At 42.7% G+C, this 21,257-nt stretch overlaps 1 long non-coding RNA gene across 1 annotated transcript; it reads left to right on the forward strand.

The window, feature by feature from the left end:
• The first annotated feature begins 1,672 nt into the window (after positions 1-1,672).
• On the forward strand, positions 1,673-19,251 carry LOC119087759. The gene is made up of 3 exons (XR_005091233.1): positions 1,673-1,892; positions 3,271-3,356; positions 19,115-19,251. It is a non-coding gene; the product is annotated as an uncharacterized LOC119087759 (long non-coding RNA).
• The last annotated feature ends 2,006 nt before the right edge of the window (positions 19,252-21,257 follow it).

Raw genomic sequence — 21,257 nt, forward strand, 5'->3', positions numbered from 1 at the left:
CAATCAAAGTGCTAAATGGCAAATTGCTTGGATTTTAATTTTTTTATGGGAAGTTGGTTAATAAATAGTTTTGCTCGTTTAGTGAGGTCCCAGGTTAGCTCTGCATAGTGTAAATTGTGAGAACTGTCACTGTCTTGTATGCAAGTCATGAAGTCTTTGGCATCAGGGACGCAGCCTCAGGGATGAGGACCGCAAGAAGCTTGGCACCCGCCAGGCAGGGTTCTTTCCATACTTACCTTCCTCCCCTGGTAATCTCCTTTTGAGTTCGAGCCTTTAATGATTTGAGGCATCCTGAAGATTAGACAATTAACTCCTGAAAGCCCAGACTAGTTCAGCATCGCCTCTATCCAGTTTCTAAAGTTTGAAACAGGCTTAGTGATATTGGAGCAGTTCTATCCAGGCTGACATACTGGGGACTGCTTGAGTCCTTGGTGTGGTCACCTTAGGGCTGTTTCCCTGTTTATCAGCGACAACTGCTCATTCTCAGAATAGTACTGAGACATCCAACAGCTGCTGAGTTGCAGGGAGTCAACAGTGTGTGTGTGTGTGTGTGTGTGTGTGTGTGTGTGTGTGTGTGTGTGTGTGTGTGTGGTGGGGGTAGCATGGCACAGGAGGGAAGAGAGCACCTTGCTAAAGAGACCACAGAAGTTCCTCTGGGTCGACAAGGGTCAAGCCTATCAAGGAAATTGTTCTGAGCTTTTAAGAAAAAGTATTTGGGAACGTGAAGGAAGAAAATCTGTATGAAAGGGATTTTGGACATGAAAGCACACCACAAAACGTGTCTCACAAATTTCAAATGGAAGTGTGACAAAGGAAAGAAAATGCAGGTGATGTTCTAAGCAGCAAGTGGAGATCTTCCCGGAAGGGAGTCAACCCCTCAGAAGAAGGAAGCAGAGAACTTGAACTGTCATCAGGAGTTTAGAAAGTTACTCCTCAGGGAATTACCTCCTTTGTGCTGCATTGGTGGTAAGTTTCTAGTGTGGAGGTCTTAACAGCTTTGCAAGAGGTGTCCTGTCTTCCTTGAATATGTAATTCCCAAAGAACATCTGCCAAAACCCATTCAACCACTCACACCTTCTTCTGCTCTTTCTCAGGGGGTCAGTATGACAGCCGCAGCGAGTATGAGGTGGTTTTCTGAAGACTTTGTTTACAGGCTTTGAAGTTGGTGGAAATTAGAAGGATTTTTGGTTATTTCTTTCGTGAAAAGGAGGGCTGCCGAGATGAGTAAGTGGGGGAAAGTACTTGCTACACAAACCTGACAGCCCGAGTTTGATCCCTGAATCCTATCGTGGAAGGAGAGAACTGTCCTCTGATCCTATGACACACATGTGCATCCACATGCGTAACACACGCAACAGTAATAAAATAAATACGGCGAAGAGCAGACGTGTCCCGCGAGTTGCTGGCTAGCCACATGATGAGGCCGAGAAGAGAATCGTATTTCTGGACTGTTGCTTCAATTTCCACGCTGAAAGTTTCCAGAGGAAGGACGGAGTATTTTTCAGCATGATATATTTAGTAGAGTTAAAAAGGACTGAAAGTGGGATTCGAGGAGAAAGCAGAATATTGCCCAGATGGAAAACCCAATGAAGGACAAAGGGAATCAGGCACATACGTGAATGGAATTCAGAATTCCAAAGCATCATAGAGAATCTCCCAACAGTGTAAGACACGCTGATACATTCTTAAAGAGAAGATGTGATGAAAGGGATCCAGAATGATAGCCCTTGGGTGGGATATTGATACAATGTTAGAAAACGGAAGTGAAAGTGAAAGGTCTATAACGCATGGTGGAAAAAGGCCAAAGCTGTCATTGAAAATTTTCAGACCTGTTTGGTACAAAAGAGGGTTCTCACTAAGAGTGGGACGCAAGCATAACCAAGAGTGAACAGGTAAGGCGAAAAAGAACAAACGAGGAGCATAAAACATTTTATCAAAGGGTAGCTTACTGACAGTGATTGTGCTTAGCATGTGCAAGATTTGGGGTTCCATCTACAAGACTTCCCCCACGCCCCACCCCCCCAAACGTTTGTCTGAAATATTTGGTCTAACTGAGCTTTGAGAGAAATTCTGATAGTTAAAGCAGAGTTTTAAGTGACGTTTGCAATTGAACATAGCTGTTGCTTAGGGTTAGCTTAACAAGTAGCAGACATAAAACTGCTGAACTCAGGTTTTCCTTTGGCCAAGGAGTGACAGAAAAGGATTTTCAAGGAGAAAGTGGAGACTCGAGACGCGGACACTTCCAGAAAGGAAATGTAGAGCAAAGAACATGTAACATCTAAGTCAAACCTAGACCACTGGTTCTCAAACCTGGCTGCACATTACGACTGCAGGAGGAATTTTGAAAAGTACTTGCAGGGACTCTAATTAAATCGGTCTAAGGTAAGGACCCAGGCGAAGGGGCACATATTAAAAACATCTCCCCAGAGGACTCTAATGTGCAATCGTTTTTTGACAATCACTGCCCTGGATAAATTAACTATATAGCAGAATTCACAAAAACCTCACAGGTGTTGTAGGTGAGAAACTGAAGAGGTAACTGAGACTACAAATGTTATTTAATTTTTTAATGTAGAAAATGTGGACTTTGGAAATTAGCGAGCAAGAAGGTTGGCTGTCTTCCTAGATATGATCTGCAAGGAAGTACTGTGTGGTTTGGAAAAGACAGCAGTGATTAATCTGTTAATTGGGGCAGACTTTTTAGAACAAATGATGGAAGACACTGTGTGTGTGTGTGTGTGTGTGTGTGTGTGTGTGTGTGTGTGTTTATCTGAACAAATCAAGTAAAAGTCAGTACCTTTCAGCCATACATTCTACGAAGTACCTAAGAAGAATGTCATGTCTGGGGCTGGGAAGATGGCTTAGTGGTTGAGAGTGTTTGCTGATTTTAGAGGATCTGATTTGGGTTTCCAAAACCTTTATCAGGCAGTTCAAAACCACTTGTAACTCCAGCTCTAGAAGATTCAACACCCTGTTCTGGCCTCTGTAGACACCTACACTCACAACCACCTACCCACACATAGCACACACACAAATGTAATTAAAACTAAAATATATATTTTTGTTTTAAAATGAGTTTTGGGTTTTGTGTAATAGTTTTGTTGGTACAAATTGTAGACCTTTGGGTATCCATGGCAACAGCTCAGCGCTCTCCCTAAAAACAGCTGCTACAGGGAAGAAAAGCAGGCAAGACCTATTCCCTTTAGTCCAGACCACCTTTAACCAGAACCACTTTGCTTTCAACTATTTGTATTTCCTCATTTGAAACAGATGTTATGCCGATCAAGTTATTGGTAAAATCAATGTGGCAGCTTCAGTTTCAGATGACAAACACCAGCGTCACATGTTGTTAGAAGGTAAGATTCATTTGCTGAAAAGATTTTATTGTGGGTTCTTGTCAAAGTAAAAGGAAATTTCCCCAATCCACTCTTCTCATATTAAAAGCTAGTGACCTGCTGAAGGTGACACACCTACCGAGGTGTATCCAGATGCAGGGAGGAAGGAACAGTACATGTCATCTAGCTCCAGCTTTCTTAAACTCTTGGTCATAACCGTATATAGGGTTCTGAAGCAGTTGGCAATAGCGAGAAGTCCCTAACATGTGAAAGGCTTCTGAACACACTCAAAGTCAAATGCATAACGAATCAAGGTTGTTCCTGAAAGCACTTGTCACGGGACGTCACTGCAGCCTTGGTTCTGAACATAGGCTATGCATACTTTGCACTGCATGTGCCATCGTGCCACACAATACCAATGCATGCCTCTAACACCCCGTGGCAGCTTGGGGACTCCACTGTGGTGAATTGCAGTTTGTTTTTAGAGTATATGTGAAGTTTTATTCTCTTAAACACAATGCTTTAGTAAGAGAAAACAAAGGCTTGATATTTCCCTTCCATTATTCCTCAGATGTATCAGGCTAGGATTGTATTGTGTTAGAATGTTTGATTTTAAAAGTGAGTTGCTGCCTTGAGTCTAACACACAAAATTGTTAAATGAGTTTTGGCATAAGATTAGTGCTATGTGTCCAGCGATTCCTGAAATGGGCCTAAACATGCTTCTGTCATTTTATATCACACATTTATGCATTATATAATCCACTGATGGTTATAAAGTCGAAACATTGATCAACTCTGTATAATATTGAAGATGTTCTGTGTCCTGCAGAATCAAGTATCTAGCCAGGATTTAATTCTTTATGTCAAAATAAACAAACAAACCCATCTCATTAGTGTTTACTTTCTCACACATTTACTCCTTTAAATGGTGAAATTATATGTACAGTGAATAATTGTTTTAGAAGAATTTTTTTGTGACTTATTTTCAGTAAATGCTTGATTTGTATACTCATTTTATATACATATATTCAGGTGTAGGTAAATACTTCTCAGGTGAGAAGAGGCTGTGGGTGAAAATATTTAAGAAGGTTTTACCTAGATATCAGAATCGGGAATAAAATAACATTATCAGATGAAAATGCTAGGTCTAAATTGAATGGATTTTTGTGTTTATAGTTTTATTTTTCATTTTCGTCTGGTTGTGCCCAATCTTCTTTTCCTGCTGTTGTGACAAGATACTCTGATGGATGCATTTGAAGGGAGAGAAGGTCTGTTTTAGCTCACAGCTCCAGGTTATAGTCGTCATGGTGGGGAAGACACAGTGGCCTGAGTTTCAGGGAGTTGTTTACTTTGCATCCATTGTCAAGACCTTGATTTGGGGGATGTGGGGATGTGGGGTGGCTTGGGAGGGAGGGCTGGGAGATGGGAGGAGGGAGGAGCTGGGATCTGTGGATGGTATGTAGAGTGAGTAGAAAATTTCTTAATAAAGAAAAATGGAAAAAAATAGCTAATAAAAAGAAGAAGAAGAAGAAGAAGAAGAAGAAGAAGAAGAAGAACAACAACAACAACAACAACAACAACAACAACAAGGAAGAAGCAGAGAAGGTAAATGCCAGTACTCAGCCCACTTCCTCCATTTGATGTAGTCCAGGATCCCCTATGTAGGTAATGCTCCAATTCACTGTCAACATGGGCCTTTCCATATCAGTTAATGTAATCCAGGTTACCCCCCACAGCATGCTTAGAGCCCCATCTCTCCAGGGAGCCTGGTTTCTGTGAAGTTGTCAGTTAACACACTCATCACATGCCACTGTCACATGCCACTGTAACAAAAGATCACAGTTGGGGTAGCATAAACAACAAATGCTTATTTCTCATTATTTTAGCCCCCTCCCCCATACACACACACCATACTCGCAAGACATAAGGTATACTCCGGTGGCATTTATTTGTCTTATATTTACATCATTTCCATCATGGGGCCCCAACCTCATTGAAACCTATCTCCAAATATAATTGCACTTGAACAAGGTAGGTAGGGAATTAGATGTGTGGTAACCAAGGAAACTGCAGCTGTATTCTGGTAGGTGATCTGACAGTCAAATGCCCCCTTTAGGTTAAGCATCTTTGAGGTTACAGTTCTGGGCTAGCTAGACTTGCATGCTCAGTTAAAAAATAACAGAGAGGCCATGTTTCAAATAAGATGGAAGGCAAAGGCTGGCACCTACATTGTCCTCTGAGCTCCATGCACATTTTTGGCTCATACTTGTTGGCATTCATATACATAAATGTGCACACACACAAAGATATACACAACCATATCATGTGTATGCACACACACAATTGATTAATTTAGTAAAGAGAGACTAAGGTATCAGGGCACTTTTACAATTGCTACACATGTGTACTAATCAAGCATTTAGGGCTTTAAAAGACTGGGATCTAATGATATCATTTCATTGAGGTTTTGTTCCCTTTGGGGCTTTTTATGAGAAACACGGGGGAAAATGCCTTAAGAGGGAGATCTGGATCACCGTGATTTGAGGGGGGGAAAGGGTGACCTCATCAACATGCTACCATCTCTTAAATATTCATGAAACACCCTTACAAATAGCAGACTCAAAATTGCCCATTCCCTGAGCCAGCTTGCTCCAAGCTGTCTGGAGTGTTCTCTCACTTTGCTTTGCTTTGCTAAATAAATTTATGCTTAAACAAGCTCTCTTGGCTGAACTTTTTCCTTTAACAAGAAAAGAATCAAGCCAAACTCCAGTCTTGGCAACAGGTTAGGAGTTCAATATTTGAATTTTGCAGACAGGGTCACAAATATTCAGTCCACAACAGTGAGTAAATATTAAAGCTGATGTCAGCTTATAAAACTGTGCTTTATCCAAATACAGGATTTAGTATCTATTCATGTGTAAAAGTGCTGAGATATACATGATCAGAACCTAAAATGAGTAAATAGAAGGAGATGACAATAAGAATGAACAGTGCACCTTGGGGAGTGGCCTGATCTGTAATTGTAAGACTGTGAATGAGTCTTCCGTAAAAGCCCTGGACATTCACATCCTCCCCCTGGGTCTTGAAGCTCCTAGGAGACACCTTCTATGTGTTTCAAAACCCATACATCAGCTATTATTTGGAGACAATTACATTCATTTCTCACCAGATTCTTGTCTGAATTGAGGGGTTAGGTTTCTTGAACACATTCTGTAGAACAATCAGTGTGGAGTGGAATGGAATCCTCTTGATGAGCAGAAGGCCGCTGGGCTTCCCTGGTCTAGCTAGCTCTCAGCACCAAACCACTTATTCCTTCAGCTCGGCTATATTTTTCTTAGTGAAGTTGCTTAGCTGTCAGCCCTCTTTAGGAACTGTACTTGTGGGGGATCATCTACTGTTGAGCCCCTTTGGGTAACTTGCACTCAATGTTAGACTATGTTCAGTGATGAGATGGTGGGTGTAAATGTTCCTCATCCTCCCTCAGAACAAGCTGAAAGCATCTTCCCCATTCTGAGTCTTCCCCTTTTGGGGAAATCAGTCCTCTGCTGGGACTACATACTACCACATTTCTGTGTTCCCTCTACCATGTGCCATTTCCTACGTTCTGCTCACAGGTGTTCATCTGGAGAACAAGGCTTACTATGCTTTCTCTGCACTAATGTGCCTCAGAATTTTCTTCTTTGGAGCTCAGTGTCATTTCCCAGCCACACACAGAAGGTTCAGCTTTTGAGTGGTGATTCCTCTTTTTGTCTTTCAATAACTGATGCACAAGACAATGAAATAACCCATTTACTATTTTCTGCACTGACTATTCATTTAGCATGTACCATGTTCTGTGAGCACTACCTTGATTACAAATTTCTGATCAAACTGAAAGGTAGGATCCAGAAAATACATTGAAACGACAGTAGAAAGCAGCTTCAAAGCAAGTTACAAGTTGCTGATAGTGTTTTGAAGCAAGAGAATATTTATGAAGTTATAAAGCCAGATAGGAGACCCAAAGTATGTGGGATTCCATGATCTTACACATTTAGCAGGCTTTGACCTCCAATAGAAGGGGAAGAAACTGAGACTCAGAAATACCAGGTGATTCCCCCGAAGTTAAACAGCTGAAATAACAGACAGACCTGGAAGGACCAGGCAAGATTTAGATAACAGAGACATCATCTCGATCTCCTGGTCACCTTAGTCTTCAGAATGGCTGTCAGTCCTGGTTGTCCCTGCACAACAGTGCTCTGACCTTGCCCATGGGGATGCTCTGAGTGGGCTCTGTGCATGTTAACAGGAAGCAGTCTCCCTGGGATGGAATATGAAACCCTCACACTGCTGGCACCCTCTTACCTACAAACTTGCCATTTGTCTCCAAGTTTCTCATCCCTGGGGCTCTTCGAGAGCCACTCTGAAGCAAAGGCCACAAATCTCTTCCTCACATGATCCTGATGTCAGTTGAAACATGACATTATAGCTCCCTTCATCTTTAAGTCACCCTTCTTTTGGTGAAGCGTGATTTAAATATCCCCACTAGCTCTGTGATATGGTTTACAGTGTAGTATTTCACATTGACTTTTCATCAGTGGCCTGGAAGGTGATTCACAATGATAGAAGCTATACTCTTCTGGCCGGGATTCAGAGAGCAAATGCAGGCCACGGAGGAGGATCTGTGTCTCCTCACACAGAAGCCTCTACAACTCTTTTTAAATGAGTTGTGATTGGCAAGAAAGACAAGCCAGCAGGGCCTTTAAGAGATGTTCAGCTAGACCTTAGGGACACCAGATGAGGGGCAATTACAACTGTTTTGCACAGGCTGGCAACCTGCTAGTTGTTGACAATATGCTTGCTTTAAGCTCCTGGGGCTGACCCTGAGTTTAAGAAGGATGTAATTTCTTTAACCTAATTTATAGTAGTCATCTATTCTGTATTTTGAAGTTATAATTTACCAAGTAAAGAAGTAATTCTATAAAGGCAAAACTAGAGGTAAAAACTATTGCCGTATAGTTCAGCTAAACTGACTGACTGAGTGCATCGCTGAGAAAGTTGCACTGCTACTTTTTGTGGCGTGCTTATTGTTAAGTTTTTTAAAAAGCCAAATTGGTTATTGTTCTCTTATTTCAATAGCTTCCATCCTTATTAAAACTGTTAAGTAAAGTCTATTGACTGAAAGATTCAGACATCAAAACAATTACACAAAAGGAGCCACAGTATCTTACTGGCTTGGGTTTACTCTATTATTCCATTTTCTATGTAGCTTTGTGCTTAAATCACAATGAAAAACCAGAAGAAGAATATCTCTATCAAAAAAATCCAACAACAACAACAAAACAAAACAAACACCCCCCCAAAAAACCCCAAAAAACAGGGTTCCAAGTGCCCCCAGGTCTTTGGTCAGATCAAGAATAGTAGGAAACAATTCCATTAGATAGACCTTCCTAGAGAGCAGTCATTCCCTGAATAAGGATTGTATTGGACCTGTAACCCGGATTCAGAAATACATTCACAGATTGAAACTTAGAATTTCTATTACAGGACACTGAATACATCCACATAGCCCCTCCCATATATTACCTGGTATTAAAATTACTCAGAGCAAATTCAACTTAGTGTTTTAATTTAAATCATGTAACATGCTTGGGGTGTGAATATTACTTTTTATAAGTTAGTAATTAAAAATTTCTTCTAAAATATATACTATTGTGACTTTTAATATTCTTCTTTCTGAAGAGAGATAAATGTAAATCAGGACAGAAGCAGCTACAATGCAGCACCCAGCTAGTGACAGGGGAAGAATGAAGAGAGAAATGAAAAAAATGTGCTAAGACTTCTATCCCTTGGATTTAATTAAAACCTGCTCTTTTTGTTTGCCTTTTTGGCATGGCTGAAGATTAATATTTTTTTTCATTTTTCTATAAAATTAAAAATGCCCATTGTTGCTTTTTAGTAGATGGAAAAAAAATTTAAACCAGTCTATGAAATCACACTGTAAACCAATAACCAGTTATGTTAAAAGCAAATACCAAGAAACCAGAAGTAAAAAATCTGAAAGGCTCTTCATTTGACTTCTCTTAGCTGTTGAGAGTATTTCTTGCTAAGATGACCAAGTCTTTCATTTCCCAAATAGACAACCATTTACTAAGCACGAAAGGCTTGGGTTATTGAAGCCTGCAGTTAAAATACTGGTTCTCATAATTTTTATGTCCTGCTTCTGCAGTATGAAGTGCATTGTAGTTGATTCAGCCAATCACTGCATTTCTGCTTAGGCTCCTAATATTGGACCCAACAGGGATCAGTATAACAAAAGCTTGTAAGACCCAGTGTTTCCACAGGGCAAGTTGAATTTAGTGGCATAATTGGAAGTAACCAAGGAAATATTTCATTGTTCTTTAGATTGGTGGAGTTACACTAACCAGAAAGATGAACAATATTATATATTATATAAATATAAACATAGGAGATTTATATTATACATTTAGAAAAATTTAAAGTGATTATCTAGTTCAAAGCCCTTATTTTCATTATATATATATATATATATATATATATATAATCTTTATTGATTCTTCAGGAATTTCACATCATGCACCCCAGTCCCATTTACTTCCTAGTCACTCCATATCTATCCCTTACCCCTGAAGCATTCCCTGCCAAAGAACCCCTCAAAATTAATTAAAAACAAAACAAACAAAAAAACTCCACCTCACTACTCAGTCTTTCCCATCTCTCCAACACTTCTTCATTTGTCCTAGTGCATTGGGAAGGGAGGTGTGTCACGTAGTATACCCTTTTGTCCAACCAGCCACCCACAAATGTTCATTGCAATGGGTTAGAGGTCTGGTTCAAGGCCTCTGGCAGCACACCACCATCACTGGACCTTCACCAAAACTCCTCTTGGATGTCCTGCTGCTGCCCTGAGTCAGGGGGGATCCTGTGGCTATTGTTCTGTAGGACCAGTCCCTTCACACACTCCAGCAGGTCATAGATGGGTACATGTTAGGGTGGGGCAACCCAAGGCCCAGGATGTAGGTCTGGGTGGTAGCTGAGATGGTCAGTCCAGACCACTGGGACTGCCCCCCTCAGGCACGGGGCAGAGCCAGCTCCCCTAGGCCCATGCCAATGTTGTGCTCATGTCTCAAGACCCCTGAGCAAGACCACCACAGAGCCATTATCCGATGCAAAACACACAGGGGTTTATTGATAACAAGCAAGCCCGGGCTTGATCCATGTCCAATGCTTGACACAGTGGGTGGAGGAGGATGGCCTCACTTAATAGCTAACAGATGGCCCTTCTTTCAGTACACAAGCTCCACCTGGCAGGAGCTACCTGCTTATCTCAGTTCAGTCAGACACCGGGGGCTTCCACATCCCATTCGGGGGCTTCCATATTCCCATCTCCAGGGCCTGGAACATCACCCGGGACCACTGTGATCCCAGGTCCCAGCATGTTCACTGGCTACCTGCCACAGGCCCTGTCTGTTACCACAGATCACCACAGACCAAGTGCACCTCAGAAAATGAACATACAGAGTTACACAGAGACAATGGCAAACAAAGATACACAGAAACTTACTGGCCTGTTAGGAACCCCTCGGATCCAGGTCTGGGGGTCACGGGGAATCCCGGATGTGCCCTCAAATGTTGTGCCCATATCGGAGACCTCCCCCCAAGCAAGACCACCACAGAGCCGATATCCAATGCAAAACCCAAAGGGGCTTATTGATAACAAGCAAGCCTGGGCTTGGTCTGTGTCCAACACTTGACACAGTGGGTGGAGGAGGACGGCCCTGAGCTCTCAGGGTGAGGGGTTTTTAAAGGGAAAAACTGCAAGTAGGGTGGTACAAGCCTTTGCATCATGTGATTGGGTGATTGTGTGTAACCTTTGAATTTACTGGTTGGGGGCTACAGCAATCATTTTTGGGCAGGCCTGGACAAGTCCCAGGCTTTGTCCTTGAGCTGCCATGGAGGCTGGCTGGCCTTGCACTTACTGACTGTGGGGGTGACTCAGTGGCCCAGGCTCTGTCCTTGGGCTGCCATGGAGGCTGGCTGGTCTAGCACATTCACACTGACCCATGCATGTAGCTCTAAGTTGGTAAGGGGTCCCAGACAGTAAACAACTGACTGAACCTTGAACAGTCAGAGTATGTGCAGAAAGGGAGCAACTGCAAGGACTATTTGTTCATGGCCCTCCCAGAAACTGCCTGCTCAAGTCTCAGGAAACTGAAGACTGAGAATCTGTTATGGCATCTGCTTGGTCCTTTCACCAACAGGATCAGTTCTCCCACATCCAAGGTGAGGGATAGGACCATCTCTTCCAAGTCTAGGGGCAGGGGGTGGGAAGACAGCTCTCCCATGAAGGGTGGGACCAGGTCTCCTGCTGCAGTGTCCAGTGAGGGGCCAAGCCAGCTGTTCCATGGCCAGTGAAGGATGGACCAGATCAGTATGGCCCTCGGATTTCAATAGGCATGGTTCCTATGGCCTCTTGTGGTAACACAGGTCATTCACATCAACGTAGATCCCAGCTGCAGTGGGACACAGATTTAGACATGCTGTCAATAACACCTCTGGCCTGGATGTAACCATGGCCCCAGTGGCAGTGCAGGTCACCCAGATCGGTATGGTGACAACGTGTCCCTCAGACACCAACATGGCCACAGGTTTCTGCCTAGACCCTAGGCATCTATATATGACCTTTGGTGGTGGCAACATGGACCATAAACATCAACACGGACTCTGATTGTGGTAGAACCGTGGCACCAGACATGGTGCTCCTCAGCAGCCCAGGCTTAGATGTCACCATGGCCCTAAGTGGCAGCACAAGCCACTCAGATTGGCATGGTCCCAGTGGCAATGTGGCCCTTGGATACCAACATGGCCCCAGGGGGCAGCCCAGACCCTTGGCATCAGCATCAAAGCCCTTGTTTTCTAAATAAGGCCACTGAGCACCCCTCACACTCTGTTGCTAAACTGGGGGAGGGGTAATACATTTTCATACCTCCTGACATGTGACAGTAAGAGGCACCTCCACCTCCACTTTGCAGAAACAGACACTTCTCTGTTATTTCTAAGCATTTGTAGGAAGCCCCAGATGCCATGCTTTGTCGTGGTTTAAAAATCTATTCTCCAGATACAGTGACAAAGCCAGCAGAAGCAATCGCCACTGAAAACAGTGGTAATTCATAGTTTTCAAGAGGAGATACAAAGGCACTCATCAGGGCCATGAGGCAAGCACCAAGGACAGCCATGTAGGAGAGGGAGTGTGGAGGGCTGCAGCCTGAGCCTGCTTTGTGCTTGCTATGGGGGTAAAATGGGGAAGGCAGAGATAACAGGCTTTGGGTCGGCTAGTTTGACTCATTTTAGTGGGTTCTACAGTCTAGGTCCCATCTCATGTTGTCTGGTATGTGATCCTCTAGTGATGAGGACAGGGAATTTTGATCCAAGTGTAAGAGTCTGTTAGAAGAGAAGGCTCTGGATTCGCTAGTGCAAATGAAAGATGAGCTCACAGGCCAGTCCCTGGCTGCCTCTAAGTGTGGGTTAACTTTGGGGGACTAAATGATTTCTCAGTCAGCAAAACCCTAAGTGAAAGTCCAGTGGAGGAGAGGGATGAGGTATGGGTCTTTAGTAGTGAAAATACTTGTAAAAGTATTTAGCCTGTAAGCTCAGAACTATTAAGTATTTGTATCAACTCACCATGAACAGCCTTCCCCTGAGGTCCTCTCATGTGGTTAGCTTTGAACCTAAATTGTTAAAGGCTCTCAGGAGCTTGATAGTCAAAACACAATTGAACTATGGTTAGTTCAAGGACTTGATGCCGCTTTTATTTGCCACAATAACTCGAATTTTCTTCTGATACTAAATGTAGACATTTTGTAAGGATGCCAAGGTTTCCCATAATATTTCCCATAGTAGGGATGGGGGTTTTCAAGAAGCAGCAAGAATTGAGAGTGATAGCTCCTACTAGGATGGGTAAGTACTTTGTAAATGGCATGCCATATGAGGCTGTAAGGATAATGAACCCAACATGCGTTTTAAGATTATATCCTGTCCGACAACCCCACTCAGTGTCGACACTGATAGGGAGGGAGGACTGAGCATTTCAGCAATATAACCCAGGTAGAAGGAATTGGTTAATAACTGTATATCGATATATATCATCCTCTAAGTTGGACAGAAGTAACATAGAGACAGCTGAGTCCCCAGACATGCTCTGTGGCTCTCTTAAACCATTATTCTGGAATTCAGCAGAAGAAACATTTCAGATAACTGCTTTCTCTGCTCCATGGTCATCAAGGATCCTAGTTACCCGTTGCTGGTTGCTATGATTGAAGTACCTGCTTAAGAGATAGCTGGCAGTTGTCTTTCTTTTGAAGAAGACAGACTTAGAGACATATTTTATGATCCCTTAGATGTGGACTTCAATTTCTTATGAATATATAAAAGCCACTGAACAATATCAAGCCTTTTCAAAAATCTCCATTTCCTTGATTCACACAAATGGCAGGTAGTTAAAAGGCTGCTCAGAAAAATAGTGTAAGGAAGGGCTAAGAGAACTCCTCGCTTATCTGTTGCTGAAAAAGCATTACTTCAGGTTCATAATATGACCCAATAAGATGGCAATCATTGGCTTTCTTCTACTCTCTATCTGCATTTTCCTTCCTGCTAGTGTCTTTAGAAGCTCTTCATAATGAAGAAACAATAACAACAGCCTCTCCAAACTCAACAAAAACCAACCCCCAAACACTCAGCTTACCTTTTCATTCAAAACATAAGATTCCTACCTAATTTGAAATTTCTGCCAATAATTTTACCAGAATGTGCCAAAGAAGAGAATATTTTTAGTTCTATGAACTAAACAGCAGATACAGATCTGTGATTGAAGATAAACAATCTGTCAGCTAAATATTTAAAAATAAGGAGTCCTTTGCTCCTAATATGCAGTATTATTCTGAAGTTCAGATCATTTTCTTGGGAGGTTGTTGTAGACTCTACCACCCCACCCACTTAGTGGACAGTTAACTAGATTGTTTAAAATGCACTTAACCTTTTCAGCTTGGGACCAGATTTTGTAGAGGGTAACAGCGCCCAAGGAACCTCCCCCCTGGAAGACAGTTTACAGTGGCTTCTTGTCCTGACTCTGGCTCTTCCAGGGCCTGTATCACGTTTCTTGTCAGAGGGTGTATTTGGGAGGAGACATTTAAAGCTCCAGAACCACGTTCTTTCTCCTCACCACTGTCACTGTCTTGATACGGAGGACAGATCTTTGAAATGGTCTCTTCCTTCGACACATCATTCTAAACCCCTTATCCATGGTGTCATGTGACTTGATATTGCACTCTGCAGAGTCAACGGACACCTTCTAGTTTGTTTGACAAAATGGATCATCGATTAAATACTACAATTGGGGTACTTCTTTACCAATGATAAAATAGACGTTCTTCTCTAGTTTTGTCTAATTTAAATTGCAAAGGAGCTATACTGGAGAGATTTCTTCCATTTTCTTCCCTGTTTTAATGAGAGCTCAAAACAATATAAAAGAAAACTAGGACAAATTTTGAGAAGTTTTCTATAGAATTGTGGAAATACACAAAGTTATGTAAATCATTGTCAATTAATCCCTTTTTCTTTGAAGACATCTCCAGCTTTCCACTTCATTTAAAAATAGTTTTAAACTCTCTCATGGGAAATCAGGCATATTTTACTAGGATCTTTGGTCTCAAGAGTCTTCTAACTTGGTATTTGGTTTAATCTGAGCTGTGTGGGTTGTGGGTGCTCTTAGCTTCACAAGTCCTTGCCTGGAAAGTCAGATGCTCCTGCCTTGAGGATAGGCTTTGTTCAGGTCTGAGTCTCTGGCCTGGGATTCTGACCTGGTCTTGCAGTTTCCAGTGCATCCTTGCTGCCAAGGCTCTGCTCACGCAGGCTCTTACTATGTGCCTGGTTTTCATTCAGTTCATGGGCAGCAGTCTGAAGTGCCACCTCTGTAAGCCGACCTTTGTTTCCAGCTTAGTTTCTCATAGGCAGCAGCAGCAGCTGTTTGAAATTGTCTCTTCCCCAGTGAGAAGAATGGCTGAGGTTAGGAATCCGAGAACAGTCTGAAGTGTGCAGTTGTTCTTGGAGGACTTGGAAGCCTGGTCACAGCCTGCTGCCTTCACTGCTTCTTAGAGGAACAGAAACATTTTACCACCAGCCTCCAGGTTGCTTTGTGTATCCCCAGGTATAGCTGAATGGCCTAGGTTGAATAGTGACCAATCGAGATCTGGTGACTCTCAGCTGCTTGGGCAGTCAAAGCTCTAAGATAGACATTTCAAGGTCTGTCCAAACTATAGAATGGGTTTAAAGACAGCCTTGGAAACTTGTGGAGACCTTTTCTCAAAATAGAAAGTAAAAGAGGATCTGAAGACATAGCTCAGTGGTAGAGTCATGCCTGTCTAACAAGCAAGGGTCCTAGGTTCAACCCCAGTAACAAGCAGGCAAACAAACAAAAATATTCACACACACACACACACTGTGTGTGTGTGTGTGTGTGTGTGTGTGTGTAAGCCTTTGGTGTTCTAGGCATGTAACCCTAGGCAGGTACTCTAATCACTCCATGTCTTAGATCTTTCATCTGCAAAAATAGAAGAAATATTATAATAAAGCCCCTTTCATCACACTAAGTAACTTTCCTCTGAAGAATTTAACCAGGTGTCCAGCAAGGGTGTATGTCTGTGAGGCTGGGGCAGGGAGAGCTTCTGGGTCAAACACTACGGGGTCTCTACCTCTGGGGATGCTGTCACTTGCTCTCCGGGTTCTCATCTGCTCATTTGCTGGCATGAAGAACACAGTCTGAAGTGTGCAGTTGTTTTCTGAGGACTTGGAGCTGGTCACAGCCTGGTGTACTCATTCCTTCTGAGAGGAACAGAAACATATTTTACCACCGCCGCCGGCCTCTCGTTCACCTTGGGTGTACACAAGCATGGCTGTAAGAAATAGGCTGAACAAAGAGTTAACCAAGAGTAGAGATTTTCTTTTTATCCATCATTGACTAGTTCTTTCTCTTTCTACTCTGCCTTCTTTGCTCTGGCTTTGGAGTATTAATTATTTTCTTTGCTTTGTCTTTGGAGAATTAATTATTATGTCTATTAGAACAATCCAGCCTTTTCTGGAATGTAGCACTGTTCTTTCTTATTCATCGTATTTAGTTTTTTATTCCTTTTTTTTTTCTGAAAGAGCAGAATATTATAGTAGATGTTCTGTTTGAGAAACATTGCAGAGTCAAATTAAACATTTAAAGCACAGGAAAAATATTAGTAATAATATTAGTTGTCACAATTGTAATCACGTGGAATCAATAATCAACAGATATTATTAGTGATAATAATTTAACATTGTTCCTCATAATAGTAATAATAACACCGTAATGCTTACAACATGCCTGACATTAATCATATTTATTTGCTAGTCTCAACAACCCTTAGCAATATTTCTATATTTTGGTGGATAAACTGAATATGAGGACATTGTGTCAATATCTCTATTTGTATGAATACATTCAGCTTGAAAAGTCACATTCTTTCCTCCTATAAACATACAAGTGCAGCCAGCTGGGACATAAATGTTGGCTTCTTCATCTCTTCACACAAGGCTGATGTTAACGCTTATAGTAAATGTCTTCAGACATGTATTGTTCACTTACTTCCCTGGCTTTAGGACTTCCAGATTTGGGCTAAGAGGGCTCAGGTCTGAATACAGTGCTTTCACTTTGAGTTGTCTGATGACCGTGTTGGCTTGTTTGGGATAGATGCAGGAGTATGGTGCATGTAACAGCATTTGATGGTGTGTGGTACTGCTTGGAAGGCTAGTTCAGGAGGATATAGTTCAAGGTCAGCTTGGGTACAAAGAGAGAATGTGATTTAATGACTAGTTATAAAGCCAAACAGCATACACTCCGAGTCAAAGGAAGGCAGTAACTCGCTGTGCTTATTTCCACATGTTTTTGCTGAGCTAGAATTGATTTCTTTTTTCTTTTTAAATCTTGCCTGATAGGTAATGGATTGAAATTTACAGTCATAGAAACGATTCCATGGGCAATCATTTGTCTTTTTTTTTTTTTTCCCAAGAAGAAGACTACTCTTCTTGGAGACTTTGTGCAATTGATCCCAATCAGGCTGCAGCCTCCCCCTGCTCCTGTTTTTTTTTTCCTTTGCTGAGAAATCTCTGTGAAAAATAAGCGCATATGAGAGGACACAATGACATCTGCCTTCCTGCCTGTGGTTCCATACGCAATACTTCTGTGGGATGCAGTTGTCCTGATACTGGTAGGCAGGGAAATCCATTTTTTGTTATTGAAAATAGCTTTTCTTCCTTTATCGCAAATGACATTTGTGCGTCACAGGAAAGTAGAAGCTTGGAATGAAGGAAGTGTCTGGATAAATTTAGCTTTTGTCTTTCTTCTGATCTCCGTTTGGATATTGTTTCCAAGATGAACACCGTTCAACCCTCAAGACCAAGGAGGTTTGGAAAGGGGTGGGAGAGGGCACAGGTGCATAGCACAGTGGACAGTCAGGTACAGGGCAGTCAAGGGCTGCCTTTGTCTGTCTCCCCAGGAGGCCATTCATCCCCTCCCTACCTTGCACCCCCCTTGGTTTTCTGGTCATGCTGTGTGATAAATAGTAAGATCAAGACACCGGACACCAGCGTTCTGGCCACAGCTCAACCTGATAAATTATTACTCTACGTGTGCTGTTTCTTACCCTCCTGCTATTTCGAGATCATTTCTTGTCCTTTTGGGCAGTTATTACACACAGAAAACACAAATCAACTTGGATTTTAATAGACTGTGCATAATGTGTCTGCATGAATACTTGTGTATGTACACATATGTTTATATACATATGCAAACATGTATATATACATGTACATGCATTATATATATGTATATACACAAACTGAATTATTGACTTAGGTGCTAAGGAATGAATAGAAGCAAATTTTCAGGGCTCCAAGGCTCTGAAATACACAACAACTTGTCAGCCATTGACAACAAAATGTTCAGCAAAAATCCAGAAGTTCTCAGTATATATTTGTGTGTTCCACTATTATTAAGAAAGTGAAATGACTGATAAGAGAGCCAGGAAAGATATGTTTCTTGTGTCAGGTAAACTTAGGCTGAGGATGTGTCTTACAGTTCTATTGCTGTGAAGAGACAACATGACCAAAGCAACTCTTAACTAATTGGGGGCTGGCTTATAGCATCAGAAGGTAAGTCCATTATCATCATGGCAGGAAGCATGGCAGCACATGGGCAGACATGGTAACTGAGAGCTTTTTACGTCCTGACTCTCAGCCAGGAAAGCAGAAGGAGAGAGGTGCTGGGGCTGGCAAAGTCCTTTGGAATCTCAAAGCCCACCTCCAACAACACACCTGCTCCAACAAGGCCACACCTCCCAATCCTTCCAGGCAGTTCACCACTTGGGACTAAGCATGCAAGCGGTGGGTGAGCCTTTTGAGGCCATTCTCATTCAAACTCCCTTAGGACGAATTTGTGGCTCAGTGGTGAGATGGTGGCTGAATGGTTAGCAAAGAGTCGCCGTGCGTATACAGACAGCTTCATGTCACAGGATTCCCGTGCTTGTCACACAGTTGACAGAAACAGAGAGTTCACACTTCTAGCCCACCGTTGTTTCAGTGGCGACTCTGGAGACAGCGCTGGTGCTAATTACTTTAGCGACTGTATTTGAGTGCAATCATTACAGCACGGAGGCTCAGAGACGATTCTGAAAGAACAGGTTTGCTTAATGTCTATGAATTTACAGGATTTCCCTGGAACTTCCGTCTGTCAACAGAAATCTTTATGAAATGTGGTTTGATGTCTAATTTAAATATAGCACCCTGGAAATTCACCCATGTACAGTGGAATGGACAGAAACATCATTTGAATGAAGAAAAAAAAAAAAGGTGGGCCTATGAGAAAGAACCTTCTAGAGACTTGATAACCATTTTTGTTTGAAGAGTTCTTGCAGCTAATGTTCATATCCAACAACCCCCTTGGGCATATAGGATATTCAGTTTTCCAGTGGGAAGCCTGGGGTTTGGGGAGCGTAAATGACCAAGGCTGCAGGGTGAGTAAGTGTGCAGACAGGTTCTAGAGTCCAGCAGTTTCTCCCAGTCTCAGCTTGACCCTCTGAAAGGAACAATTGCACACTCATTCTTCACTAATGACTTTATAATCAATTTCACACACAGTGTTTCCTTTAAAATTCACAACTATATAGCAAGAGTGAAGTTATTCTTATGGTACAGATTAAACAAACAAAAAACCAGAACAAATCAAAAGGCTGAGGGGCTGGAGAGATGAATGAGCAGTTGAGGATACACAGAATAGTGTATACTATACACAGAATAGTACCAGGCTTTGATTCCCAGTACCCACATGGTGCCGCACACTCTCTTAACTCCAGTTCCAAGAGGTCCGGTGTTCTCTTCTGGCCTCTGAGGTCACCAGGCATGCACATGGTGCGTGGATATAAATGCAGCCAAAGCCCCCATACACATAAAATAATAAAATAACTTAAAAAAATAGGTGACACTTCCTACTAAAAAGGGAAAGGCCAAGCTGAGACACAACAAAGAACCAGGACATAAAAACAAGAGCTGGTGATAGCAGCTGTGGGCACCGCGTTTATCCCCCGTCTGAATCCAACAGCTTGCCCTGTGGCGCACAGCCGTACTGGGGTTACTGCTGCTGTCTGCGCCTTGGCTCTTGCTCGGCTGTGTCTCTGGCATCCCTGGCCACAGCTCCACTAGCCTTTTGGCCCTTGTCACCTCCTGGAGCACAGACGAAGCCAAGAGCCACTTCCAATTTCTCAGTACCCACTCTCACTTGAACTCCATTTCCACCTTGGCAAGATTTGTGAAGGGCCAGGCAGGACCAAAGTCAGACTGGTGGTGAGCTGGTCGAGTGTATCGAAGCTCTAAACCCTGACAACAGAACCAGCTGCTCAGCACTGATGAGCTCTCATGAAGGGTGAGAAGGTCATCTCTGGGGAGAAAGCCTGGCCCTTGCTAGGACCCAGCTGGTGGCCAGGTCAGCTCACTCTGTTTATACTTAACTGAGCCAGATCTGTGCTAAGTTCTTCTTCTCAGTCCTGCTCGAAGTTGTGGTTTTCACTGTCTGTTTAGAACAAGAGAGCAAACCAGCTGGTCCACTTTTGCCCTCTGACACCACACTGACCAACACTCATTAGTTCTTGTCCAGTGTGAAAGTTGGTGCGTGCACACACAATCTGTGAGCCGAATCAGCCCCACAGATTTAGGTGATGCTTTTCTTTTTGTTCCCATTGTCTGGATTTTCAGATAAAACCTCACTATGTGCTCAGGCTGGCCTGCACTGCTCTGTCCTCCTCCCTCAGCTTCCTGAGTACCCGGGGTATAGACCTGTACTACCATATCACTTGTATAATATTCTTTAAACAAAACAGAGCAAACTAAATTGATGGTCACTTTGGAAAATTTAGATTTCAGCTTTAATCTATGTTTCCTTTAAAATGTCGGTGTGCAACATCGGAACTCATTTCCCCTTATGACACAGTAGTTGCAGCAGAGTGGATTCAGCCTACTTTAGCCAAACCGTTCTCTCTAGTTCCTCAAACCCAAACATCCTACTGACTATCTGACAGAAGATCTGTTTTGGTTTGCTTGGACCACCATGACAACATGCCAGAGACCAGGTGCCTTAGAAAACACAACTCTGTGCTGAACAGTTCTGTGTGTAGGAAGTCTGAGGTCAGTGCCAGAGCAGCTAGCTTCTGGGTTTCATTCCATCCTACAGAGGACAGATTTGCTGTTGTCCTGACTGTGGGAAGGGTGGATCTGGATCCCTCCCTCCTACCCTTTTTCCCTCCCTCCTTCTTCCCTCCCTCCCTCCCTTCCTCCTCCCTCCCTTCCTCTCTCCTCCCT

Source organism: Peromyscus leucopus, chromosome 4, assembly GCF_004664715.2.
Source record: "Peromyscus leucopus breed LL Stock chromosome 4, UCI_PerLeu_2.1, whole genome shotgun sequence".
NCBI lineage: Eukaryota > Metazoa > Chordata > Mammalia > Rodentia > Cricetidae > Peromyscus > Peromyscus leucopus.